The 10375-nt window shown below is 47.5% G+C and overlaps 1 pseudogene; it reads right to left on the bottom strand.

Moving 5' to 3' along the window:
- Window positions 1-2563: 2563 nt before the first annotated feature.
- Window positions 2564-4198, bottom strand: LOC125532812 (annotated as a pseudogene).
- Window positions 4199-10375: the final 6177 nt, after the last annotated feature.

Raw genomic sequence — 10375 nt, 5'->3', positions numbered from 1 at the left:
TGGGCGTCGTGGCTCGGCCAGAAACATTGAGAAACTTGGTTTTTAGTTCCTGTAAATCCAAAACACGCATGAAAAACATGAAACTTGGCTTGGTGTCATGACATGGCACCAACATGTTGTGGTAATTTTGCTGTCCGATTTGCGTAGGCGCACACATTAACAATCAACAAAGTCATTTTGGAACAAGTGTTGTCACGTTACAATCGGAAACACAAGTATTATTGAAACCGTGGGTGTTCTACTTACCATTTATGTGCCGCCACACATCCCTTTTTTTATTAGCTAGTAGGCACCATGCAGGGTAGCTATTTGAGTATGGGAGGCGTGCGATCAGACCCCTGCGTGTGCTTATCGGGAGGAGAGCCCTTTGACCTCGATCTGCCACCCACCTCTCTCCCAAGGTCTCCATTAATGGCGCCCGAGCCTCTGTTTAATGGCGTGGCTATGTCTCACTCGACTGAGATTTAAGAGAGAAAAAAGAAAATCTGAAAAGAAATGTTTGCATGGATCTTGATGTAAGATCCAACGGACCTATATAGCATATGCTGCGACTTATCGCAAGACTGATGAATATATAAGGACGACGACAGTGGATAATAATTGTCTGACGTAATTAGGAAGATAATTAAAAAAGCCACATGCGGCTACGCCCGAAATACACAAGGGCAAAAGAAGGAAGACAATGATCTGGCTCGCTGATCTCTACTTTCTTGATGCGTTGCTGCAGGCCACGGGAAGTAGTCTCCGCGGCCAGCGGCGATGAGCTCTGTCGTGTCCTCAGGACCCTGCTTGAGAGCATCCATGGATTCCTCCACCAGCCTTTGGCGCTTGATGTGGAGCATGCCATTCTCGTCCATAAGTTTCTTGACGATGACGTCGGTCCTCTTCAACAAGGCACCGGTCTCCTCCTGTTGCTCTGCACTTCGGACAATCTTCGCCCTCAGCAGGTCACGGTCGGCCCGGAGCCTCTCATTGCCCTCCCTTAGTTGCCGGATGTCGCCGGTAGCCTGTTAAAATGAGTCTTTCATGTCGTCCTGCAACCTCGCCCAGCCGGAGATCTGATCCATCTAGCTATGGACGATCACATGCATGCACCTGTAAGAGTCGTCGCCTGCCCGCGAGACATTTTCCCAGGCCGCCGTGGCGCGGCAAGACATCTCTGCTGCATTCACGGCACGATGGGACATCTCTGTTGCTTCCGCGGCACGGCCGGACCAGTCTGCTGCATCGACAGCACGGTGGGACCTCCGTTCTGCTTCGGTGGCGCGGCGGGACCTCTCTGCTGCTACTTCCGCGTGGCGGGACATGTCGGCTACTTTCGCGGCGATGTGGGACATATCTCGTGCTTCCGCTTCCATGCCCGCCTCTCCTTAGTGGTAATCTCTCGACCGAGAACTCACGCAGGCCATGGCAGACGCAAGGGAAGGATGCTGAATGACTTGTTTGTTTGTGTGGATGAGGAGTTGGGGAGGAATGTGCAGTCATCTTGGCATAGTAGTATTTATAACCGAGTACTAGTACACTCCTAAGTGGGAAACCGTTTAGGTTGTGATCGGTGTGAACAGGTTTGCAATTTAATATTGCCTGGTAGTAGTAATTTGGAATATGACGAGACGCAAGCTCAAAATTTATTGAAGGTTCTAGATTCGAAGTGCGGCACTATTCCCGAATGGCGTAACGTGGGCTCGTGTTCTTGGCCGTGGTGTAGCATATGCCATGGTACTTCTTTTTCTACTGTTGTGTACGTGCAATAACTGGCACCGTCGGATACATATCTTACGATTATTGGGGCGTTCGATAGGAATAGCCTTGTGGTGAGCTATAGACTAGTCTTTTTTCAGACGCATTACACCTATATCTCAGGACTTCTCGCATGAACAATCTCTAGCTCCCTAGGTCGATGCCACCCAAATACACTTGTACTCTGAGTTTAATACGTTATACAGGAAGAGAAGAGGTGCACGCATGCACTTGTCCTCTCTCACACACGCATCTGTAGCTACGAATTGTAGTGTTCTCAACCATCTGATTGGCTCTATCATAGGTTTCATGTTGCTCCTTGGCCTTGAGATTGAGAAGTTTAAAACGCGAAGGCTAAGCTAGAGGCACGAGGTTTTGGTTAATGTGCGGGCCGCACACGACACCAACACGACATGAGCTTCATCTGCCTAGTGCGCAGTCGGATGAGTTGTCCAAGTATAGACACAACCATGCCGTCCTTGGTATCCGCGCCTCAACTTATGCGCAGAGAAATTAGGATCGGAGGGAGTACTACCAGTAGTACTACTACTTTGATGTGTCGTGTCAACGCACAAGTATGCAACACTTCCTGAACAAACAAGCATATAAGCTGTTATACTTCTTACCCAAAGGATCTTTATATCCAACAGACACAAAATATCCATTCGACTCTTGGAAATTACTTTAACTGCTGATCTGATGTCGAAGTAATTGCTGTATCGCCACCAAAACCCACCATCTCTTAAGCTTTAAGCTAAAGTAGACCGAACTAACCCCTATATTAGCATATTACTATGATAAACTGAAGGCACTGTAGAATCATTCAGGAGGTGAGCTTGTCAATCTGAATGTGGAGGGACACCATCCTCGACTACCCAGCCCCGACCAACAGCTTGGGCGGAACTGTGAAGAAGGTCAGCTCCTGCATGGCGACGTCACCGGGATCCTTGCTGCTCGTCACCTCCATTTCCACCTTGACGGCGTCGGTCTTGCCTTTGGGCTCCCCCGGTGGGCCATTCGCCCACAGCTTGGCCACGTAGTGCGGAAGTGGGGACGCCCCTGCTCTGATGCAGACGACCGACACGGTGATAGGCACGCCGATGTCTAGCACGCCGATGTCCAGCACGCCACCGACCAAGAAAAACGTGCAACCGTCCTCCTCCATGAATAGCAAGAGTCGTGGCTCCGACAATGGCAGTTGCAGCTGGTGCACCTTGCCGTACTGGATCCTGTGCACGGGCATGGGATGCACGGTGCTAATGTGGTGGGAGAGTGCCGGCAGCGGGCCTTCATAGCCGCAGACGGGCACGAGGCATTTGCGAGGCGCGAGCGGACACACGCTCTGGTGATCGGTGTGCTTGTGGTAAGTGACGTAGAACCCACAACCTTCATGCGGGCACTCCACCCTCACCGAGGAGAGGACGGCTTCCACCACTGTGTTCAGCATGTCGAAGCCACCGCCACGCTCGCACTTCTGGCACTGCCACTGGTTCCCGGGGCGCTCGACGCGGCAGCCCACGCAGGCTAGGTGCCCTCCCTTGCACTGCAAAAATCAATCGAACAACACATCAATCAAGAAACCTACACCTTGCTCGATCAGCCGAACGGATGAGGTGTATTCAAACCTCATACACTGCAGGCTTCAAGGGGCGGAGGCACAAGGGGCAGTGGAGCAAGGTGAGGTCCATCGAGACCATAGAGAGCTCCATCGTCGGGTCCTGTTCCGTCGGCATGATCTCGCCCTCCTCGTGCACAACCATCTCGCTTTAGGGCTGGGGCATTACAAAGCTTTACCATCAAATATTCATACTACTTCAAGGTGCATTAAATCAACACATGCAAGTATCAAAAGGAAAGTCACGTCATGCATGCATGCGTTGCAATTAATGCATCGGTAAACGCAAATTATTGAAATATATCGAGTGCAGTGCTTTGATGTGTCGCGTCAACTCGTACAACAACCAGAAGTTTGATTACAATGCCCTCTCCCTCGCAGACTGACCTCCAGTGCCTTAATTGCACCTGCCTTTGGCTGTATGACAGATGGGACGCCCACCTGTTGGGCCTACCTGTCATACACGCAAAGGCAGGAGCAGTAGGTCAATGAAGCTGCATCCCTCCCTTGCCCATGAGCGTGGTGGCTGGCATGACTAGGAGAAGCTTTCGCTACACGCTCTCCCTCCCGCACGCGGTGGACATGCAGTAATTCATTCGGTGTCAGATGGCCAGAAGCATACTGTAGTACTCCACTGCAGTAGTGCTCCATCATTGTTCGACATCCCGAAGAGGCGAAGAGCCAAGCGCAGCCTGGACGCTCGTGTGGCAGTTTCATGGGTAGAGTAGTCTAGGATAACATGTACCATGCCTCTAAGCTTAAAATCATTAGGGTCGGTTCCATGCTATGAGGCCGTCTCAAAGCATTTTTTGATTAAAATAATCTTCTGGCCCTACCTGTCATCCTGGTGACTGTAGTTTGCACACTCATCTGGTCAAGACAGGAATATATATTTTAATTTGTGGTGGGGTAAATGTTAGAGGTTGCAGCAAATATATTATACACAGCGGGTCTTTTAGCCAAGTTTAGAGGCAAGCATGTGGGGCCAATGCTATGATGTGTCGCGTCAACTCGTACAACGAGGAGAAGCTTGATTTTACTACTACACGCCTTCTCCCTCGCCCATGCGCGCGGTGGCTCGCAGACGAGGACATGCTTTTGCTTATACTACCACAACAAGCTATCCCTCCCACACGTGGTGGACGGACATGCAACAGTGGATTTGATACTCTAGAAGTAGTAGTAACATCATTGTTTGTCTTCTCGAAGACGAGAAGAGCCAAGCGCAACCCAAACGTGGCAGTTGCGAACGCTCGCGTGGCAGTCTTTGTGTAGGGGTGGGGTGTGGTGTGGAGCCTTGGAGCACGCATATAGCCATGCTCTTGCATGAGATAAAATAGCTATGTGAGCCCACTATTGTAGTACTTTCTAGTATAGCCCTATAAATTGGAAAGGAGTACAATATTTGCCTTTCTAGAGATTTCAACAAGTGACTAGACTACACCCTAAATGAGTACATATGGACCAAAATGAGTGAATCTACACCGTAAATAAATACGTAGTTCTCTCATTTTCCTCTCCGCCTTGGTCGCGGTGCACAATATTGAGTATACTAGTACTGACTAGTCTCTTTTTGACAAGCATTTATGTTTTTCTAACACAGTACAGACGCCAGCGCTCATATACACGTGCATACACTCACCCCTATGAATGCACACACGCACACCCTACCCCTATGAGCAGCTTAAGACTGAGCCGACATATCATCTTGAAATATATGAAGTCACCATAGGCACCTCGTCGTCGACGGGAACGTCTCCTGACATGCATTTATGTTGATACGACTTGAATGCCAACGACGCAGAGGGTAGCGGTTCCCGAAACGTTGAACGGTCAATGATGCCTCCGCATTCAAGTAGCATGCAGATGCAGGAGTAAGTAATTAGAGAAGCAGAATGGAGCATGTGAATGCAACGCAGTTTGGACTGTCATATGATTTTCTGAGTTGTGGATGCATAGATTAGTATATCGAACAAGTTCCACATATTTCTTCCGGACAAACCATGCAGAAGAGGAAGGACTGGTAGATTCATAATACAGAATCGAGAACTCATCAAGAGCACTCTTATTGTGATCTTTTGGTTTAAGAGAACTTCCGTCAAGGATGGTTCATGGTATTAGGAAGAATGATATACCAGGAACCTCAAGGGCTATCACAAGGTTACTAATATCCTGAAGGAAAAAGCAAACACTATCAACACGAGGTAAGTTGGGTGAATCATGCGTTCAAGGACCCAGAAATAGAATACCTACATACTAAATAACATCACAAGATGCTCTCGAGAATGGTGACCAGAATGATCACACTAGGAACACAAAACATGGCTAGATTACTGGGTAGTTATCTATGATATCCTAGTTTCCTAATAACTTCAGCAATTATGTCGAGGCAACGGAGTACCTCAACTCAATGATTAGTGTGGTTAATCTAGCCTAAAAGGACATTTGGAACAAGGAGGAAAGATTTGCAAATGCATCAGATTGTTTAGAAACCTAGGACAACTTGGACAGCATAACACTTTATATGCTCAAAAAGATTTTGAGACATTGTGCAAAATGGTGGTACAACCAGTCAACATCACAATATCAAGGTTCCGAGACCAACTGTTAACACATGGAAGTACTAGAAACTGAACTGAGACTTGAATCCATCAATCCTATAAGTCTACGGATTAGTAACACGTGATCCTGATAGAAAGATGAGAAGCCTAGTTCTTAATCCCCTTAGGAAAGAAGAAGGTGACTCAGATCAGAAGAACATAAGGTAATGGAGTAAAAAGAGCCTTACGTTCCCTTCCACAATCAATTCCCTTATATAACTAAAGCATTTCTAGACTTAACTTTGACCAATTTGGCTTGGTAATCCTATAGGCAGTCAGGCTCTAATACCAAAGCTGTCAGGACCCCGATCCTAAGTCACACCGATCTAGCATGTAACACATCATACCACTTTGCGGCCTCACGCACGGTATTCCCACGGCTGCAACCTTACATTGGTCGGGACCATTTGTGCCTTTTGGCTCATGTATATGATTGTGTCGCTAGAATCCATATGATAGATAACCCGAGCCGACATGACTAGTCGTAAACCCAAGTTGGCACAAACTTACAGGGACATGCATACGTAACCCAACAATGAACATGTCGGTCATCAACGTATGAACCCAAGTCGTAGCAAGCTACAAGGACTTAAAGGAACAATGTGTGACATTTCCCCGAAGGGACAGATACATGAACTAAGAAGGATACATGCCGGCCAACCAAAGTGTTCCGCAGCAGTAGCGAACTACCATGGCTTAGTGGAAGCACTAGGAGATATTTCCCCATAAGGGAGGCTACCAAGAATAAACAACTAGGCGTCAGACCCCACACATAGCAATACACGTTACACGTACGCATAACATGCACGATATGTGCAGATACAACATGGCATCACAACATAACTCAACAACTCATTTAGATAAAGGCCTAGAAGAGCCATCATAACATTCATTACAAGCAGCGGGTCTCATGACCCAACATACAGAGCATACAAGCAATGGAAGCATAACATGTGTGAGTAAAGAAAACTACAAATGAAAAGAGCTAAGAAACCTGACTATCTACAAGACCCTCCCAAGGGTACAAGATCGTAGCTGAGGTAACAAGCTACTCATCGAAGTCCAAGCTAAACTACTAACAAGACAGAAGTCTCCTCTACAAAACATAAATTAATCAAACGTGAGTACAAATGTACTCAGCAATACTTACTCCGGAACTATCTACTTATGCATTAGTATCAACAAAGGGGGTGGTGGAGTTTAACTGCAACAAGCCAACTTTGACTCAGTGGCTATTCTGAACTACGAGTACTTTCTTTGAGGTGGCGCACATGAGTCCACATTCACCAAATCAATACACCACTATGGACCCGCTCCCGTCTCCCTACGAGAAGGGCATCCATAGCACTCACGCTTATCTTGTGCATTTTAGAGTATCCATTTAACTTGTCTATGAACAATGTAAGCATTCCAAGTAGTCCATATTCGCGGACACGGCTATTCCAATAGATCATATTACCCTGCAGGGGTGTACTTCTTCACACACGCTCTCGTCACTTACCACCATGTACACATCATGTATCTCAACAACATTCAAGCGGAAGCCTGGCGTGGGTGTCAGTCATGACCTGACTAACCACGCAAGACTCTAGTCCAGGTTTATCACCTATTCGAGGCTGAACCCGCAAAGGAAGTCCGTCCGAAGTTTCCATCACGGCCCCAAACGATTTGAGAAGGGTTCCGAAGCCCACCATCTGGGTGCCACTTGGTACACCGTGCCATTGTGCCTAGTCTGTCCCAAGCCCACCTGTACCGGGTGCCACTTGGTAGACTACTAACACAACCTACAAACACCAGAAACTAGTTGCAACTCTTGGACAGAGATCAAGGCGATTAATAAGTCGAGAGAGCTTGGAGTGCCCGGAGCCCAATGTGTGGTAGTAACTGTCTTGGATCACAAACATAGAACTCAGTTCCCGAGGACAGTTTCAATGAGACAACCCACCATGTACTCCTACATGGCCTCTCATTGCTACCTTTACCAAATTGTGTTCACACACTTAGCTCTCAACAGCAGGACATGTTCACCACCATTCAAATCCATCCCAGATGAATCACACCCAACACAACTCTAAGCATATCAGGCATAACAAGCAAGCATGAATGAGTAGGCACAACATGGCTCAAGCAATTCCTACTCATGCTAGTGGGTTTCATCTATTTACTATGGCAAAGACAGGTCATGCAGAGGAATGGGTTCAACTACCGCAACATGTAACAGTTGAAACGTTGTTGTCCTAATGCAGTAATAGAGAGCAGGCGCGAGAGAGTGGGATTGTATCGGAATGCTCAAAGTTGGTTTGCTTGCCTGGCACTTCTGAAGATAGCAAAACTCTTCATCGGTGTCATCAAAGTCATGATCGGAACTACGTCCACCGAGAGGGAACAAACACTGGCAAACAAGAGGGAACACAATCAATGCAATGCAACAATATGATGCATGATCATGTCATGGTAACATGATGTGGTTTAAGCTAATGTACTAGCAACAATTTTAATGAATTTGGTTTAAACCCAAGATTCAAATTCAAACTCCATGTAAGGCATTTCAAATGCCATTTATTCAAATTGTCATATACAGCAACTTTAGGTTCATCAAACATGCATGAAAATGCCATAAACAGATTCCTCATATTTTTCTAATATTTTTTCATATATTAATTATTTCATTCTAAGCTACAGTTGATTTTCTATGATTTTTAGAAGTTTTAGCAAATTTTTGGAAATAAATAAATATTTAGACTTATTTTAAACCCAAAAACGTTTTATGACATCAGCACTACATCAGCATGATGTCAGCAAGTCAACAAAGGCTAGTCAAGTCAAACCTGACCAGTGGGACCCACTGGTCGGCGGCACAGTGGTTGGTCCCTGCTAATCCTGCGTTGACCCAGTTCTGACTTAACATGGGGCCACTGCCTGTGTCTGGGGGGTGTCTAGCTGGTAGGGATTAACGCTAATGATGGGGCCACGTCGGTTGCCACTGGAGTTCGGCCGGCGGTGACCAAAAACGTGGTGGAGGCGGAACTTGGTGGCGCTAGGGGCTGCGGTCAGATGCTCTGGGACCGTCAGAAGGTAGCCCAGGCTCGTCCGCATCCAACGGAGTAGGCAGCGGCGGCTGTGGTGCTCTATACTCGCCGGGGACGAGCTCACGGCGATGGCCGGAGTTCGGGCGCTGATGAAAATAACGACACCAAGCACGGGAGGATCAACGCGTACCACCTACGGGTTCTGCATGCTCTCACAAAGCCAACAGACATATGGACGGGACCATTTGTTCATTGGAGCCTCGTCGACGACGAGCTCGTGCGGCGGCGGGCTTTGGGCGTCATGGGAACGGTGGCTACAGCGAGCACTAGGATACATGGTTAAGGGGAAATGGTGGCGGAGCTCATAGTTATCATAAAGAGGGGCTCGGTTTGCTCGGGGAGGTCCTGTAGCCGGCGGATCGACGATGGCGGTGGTGAGCTCCCGAGGTGGAAGACGATGATGATGGCATCGTTGCAGGGCGCCCGAAGTCTCCTTTTCTCGATGAGGAGGCGTAGGGCAGTACAACAGAGCTTTTGGCCATGACGTGGAGGCGCAAGGGTGGCTGTGGTTGCGACTGCGACAAACGGCGACGACGAGCTCGCTCGGTGGAGCGCGGTAGAGTGGGATAGAGGAGGGGATGGACAAGGGGGAGAGTGAGATGTTGAGGGGGATTGCATGGCAATGTCTAGGGAGTCGGGAAGCAACTGGCAGGCAGGAGGTGGCTGAGCGCGTGGCCAGCGGGCGGCTAGCGGGCGCCCCAGTCCTCCTGGCAGGAGGTTGGGGACGACTGGCGCTGCAGGGTGGGCTATGCCACCAGGTAAGTGGCCTAGGTAAAACCTTTTTCTTTTATTTGTTGTTTTCTATTTTATTCCTCTGTTTTGATTTAGTTTTCAAACTAAACAACTTTTGTAAAATCTGAAAATTATTGTGGGCACTCTCTGAAATATTCCAGTAACCCTCATTTAATTTCAGAATTGTTGGAGCAATAAAAGTATTTATAGGGTTTATTTCCTCCAACTCAAATACAATATAATTTAATTCCAAAATCCATAATGACCTAGAAAAATGTGGACCATTTTTGGCAGGGGTTTTCACCCATTTCAAAAATCATGAACTTTTTTGAAGGGCATTTTGGGTTCATTGAAAATATTTTTATTTTGATCCTAGTTGCATTTCATTTGGTGCTGGGCTTTATCAATCCCCAATTCAATTTTCCTTTGGACTAAACATGATGCATGGATGCTAATGCAAGAAATGCGAGGACTAAGCTAGGGCTGTGACAAAGGCCTAAGAGAAGGACCCCAAGATCCAAGAGTTGATCGGAAGTGACAAGATGAAGAAAAGGAAGCGTGCATAAATTGCACTACTGGACAGTCCGGTCCCCACAGCG

Source organism: Triticum urartu, chromosome 1, assembly GCF_003073215.2.
Source record: "Triticum urartu cultivar G1812 chromosome 1, Tu2.1, whole genome shotgun sequence".
NCBI lineage: Eukaryota > Viridiplantae > Streptophyta > Magnoliopsida > Poales > Poaceae > Triticum > Triticum urartu.
The sequence above is the reverse complement of the archived record's forward strand: the minus strand, read 5'-3'. Positions and strand labels throughout refer to the sequence as shown.